Source organism: Cucumis sativus, chromosome 7 (genome assembly GCF_000004075.3).
Source record: "Cucumis sativus cultivar 9930 chromosome 7, Cucumber_9930_V3, whole genome shotgun sequence".
NCBI classification, from domain to species: domain Eukaryota; kingdom Viridiplantae; phylum Streptophyta; class Magnoliopsida; order Cucurbitales; family Cucurbitaceae; genus Cucumis; species Cucumis sativus.
Genome location: NC_026661.2, coordinates 7,338,409 through 7,341,556, shown reverse-complemented (window position 1 = coordinate 7,341,556; position 3,148 = coordinate 7,338,409).

Genomic DNA, 3,148 nt, shown 5'->3' with positions numbered 1-3,148 from the left:
ATTGTAGGGGAGGCATGGTAGTTGAATCCCCAACTAAGGCCTATTGTGATTTTTGCAAATCTAAGCTTTCTTTGCAATTGACAATATTCAATTTTTTCTTTAAGGATGTTATCAATGTTTTTCTTTATCTCTCACGTTTTATAAAACCAATTTCTCTCAAAAGATGAAGCGAGGCTACATCGTACCACAAGTTTGTCCGCAACTTTCAAATTTCACAAGGTTGCCTTGTTCATCAATTTAGAACAAGTGTTGCACAATCGCCCGTCCCGTATTTGAAAAGTTGCATTTTGTGACAAGTGGTATTAAAGCTTTGTTAGCTCCTTGGCTAAGCGAGATGCAATTATGTCGACAATGAAACAACTATCAAAGTTGCAATCTAAGCGACTGACTGAGATTGAAGAGGAATTCTTGGATATGAAAGAATTGCCAAAAGAAGTAAGATTTCTCCAGACCCGGCTTGAGATGTTTAAAGAAAAAGTCAGAGAAATAGACGCATTGAATGCCTAAATAGACAAACTACCCATAAATGAATTGGCGCTGAGGGTTGATTCGTTAGAACATAAAACCACCAAAGTAGGTAGTTTTGAACGTGGAAGTAGCTCTTCAAGTTCTATCGCACAAATGGAAGAGCGTGTCGAAGAGTTTGGCTTTTGACAAAATCCAACATAATCAGTTATATTTCAAGAAAGAGAAAAGTGTTTTTGCTAAATAGCGTATAAATTTTCTGGGTCACATCATCGAATGTAGAAAGATTTGAATGGACGAACATAAGTTGTGAGCTATTAAGGAGTGGAGAGCCCCCACTTCCGTGAAAGAGTTACGTTTCATCCTTCAATATATTCTAAAATAGGGTTCACCTACTATCCTCTAGACTCAGTACCGGGAGAAAGAAATAGATGGAAAAAGAAATGGGCTTGGTAATTTTTTTTTCTATGTAAATAAGAAAAAGAAATCCAATTTGGTACAAAGCCCAAATTCAATAGCCAGCCCATCAAATGAGGTCAACGACCCTATTTATAAGGATTTTCCATACAAAATTGCATGTCCATGGAATACTAAAGCCCAACAACTCAAAGATCTATTTCTAATATGAAATTCGATGGCTATAACACATATACTTGTCAGTTTCTCTCTCTTCTTTCGAACAATTCGACTTATTCCATCACACTGTTTTAAGTTTATTCCATATGAGCTAGCAAGGGAACCTAATGGACCTATATATCATGGACTCCAATGATTCAAGATTAATTGACTAAATTCTTATAGACTGAGTTAATCAACATTCGTTAACTAACGGGTCATTCATGAATGTACTGGAACGATTCAGAATCACCTCATTTGTACTAACTACAAAGCGGACGACATCCACAGTTTCTCTGAAAAAATCTGGGTTACTACAACATCACCACGATGTACAATTTTCCTGATAAGATGGTACTTACGTTCGATATGTTTTCCCCGTTTACGACTTTTATGTTCTCTTGAATTTGCAACTGCACCACTTTTGTGACAGTATAAAGTGATTGATAGATGCATATTTGGAACGACTTCCAGATCTGTCAAGAATTTTCTTAGCCATAATGCTTCTGTTGTTACTTCAAAAGTTGCTACGTATTCTACCTCCATTGTGGAATCAACTATACAAGTTTGTTTTATGCTTCTCCAAACTACTACTCTTCTATTTAGAGTGAATACTAATCCTGATGTAGACTTTCTAGCATCTTTATCAGTTTGAAAATCATAATGAGTGTATCCAGTAAGGATCAAATCTTTTGTACCATACACGAGAATGTAGTGTTTTGTTCTTCAAAGATATTTTAGAAGATTCTTAACGGTTGTCCAATGATCACGTCCAAGATTGGACTGATACCTACTGACCATCCCTACTAAGTAGCAAATGTCAAATCTAGTACACAACATTGCATATATCAAACTTCCAACAGCGGAAGCATAGGAAATTTTTCTCATATCCTCAATTTCTTGAGGTGTCTTAGGACATTGTTCCTTTGACAAATGAATTTCGTAGATGTATAATAGCATACCCTTTTTGGAATTCTACATTTTATATCTAGACAACATTTTGTCTATATAAGATGCTTGAGACATGGCTAGTGTTTTGTTCTTGCAGTTCTGTACAATTTGGATCTTAAGAACGTATTGTGCATTTCCCAGAACTTTCATTTGAAATTGCATAGCTAGCCATTTCTTGATATTAGTATGAAATCCTATGTCCTTTTCCAATAAGTAGAATATCATCTACATACAAGACTAAGAATACTACAATGGAATTGACGACCTTTTTTGTAAACATAAGGTTCGTCAACCTTTTGTATCAAAGCCATAAGATTTGATCATAGTATCAAATCTTATATTCCAGGATCTAGATGTTTGTTTTAATCCATAAATGGATTTTTGAATCTTACAAACCTTTCGTTCTTGATCTTGATCTATAAACCCCTCTAATTGAGTAATATAGATACTCTCTTCAAGATTGTCATTCAAAAAAAGTTGTCTTGACATCCATCTGCCAAATTTCATAATCATAAAACGTGGCGATGCATAAGACTATTCTAATTGACTTTAGCATGGCAACGATAGAGAAAGTTTCTTCATAGTCTATGTTAGAAAGAGACATGCGCAGTAGAAAAATGGAATACAAAATTACCCTAATTGCACCTATTTAACTTGCAACCCTAAATTAAAAGAATTAGGGTTTAGGAAATATTATACCTTTGTATCTATTCGAATATGAACGTCTATACCTCTCACAAAATTCCAAAAGTTTTTGAAACCAAAATGTAACACCTTAAACTTAGGATTTGGAATTCGTATCTCCAGCATTCTCTGCATCCCCTGCGACCTGGCAGCATCATCCTTACTATTCTTAAAAACTTATTAGAATGAAATTCCTCTTCACAAACCAACACGAAATCTTTCAGCATGCTTTTCCTCACTCACATGCATCCTAGGAAAATTTCCAAGAGGTCACCCAACATAGAATTTCTTCAAGCTAAGCACGCTTAACTCTGAAGTCCCTATAATCGAGCCACCGAAAAAAAAGGTTCACATTGTTGGTATAGGTATTAAGTTTTAATTCTTTTCAGTCTTTCTTAACATGACTTTCATGTCCTCAAGGTGCACCTTGTCG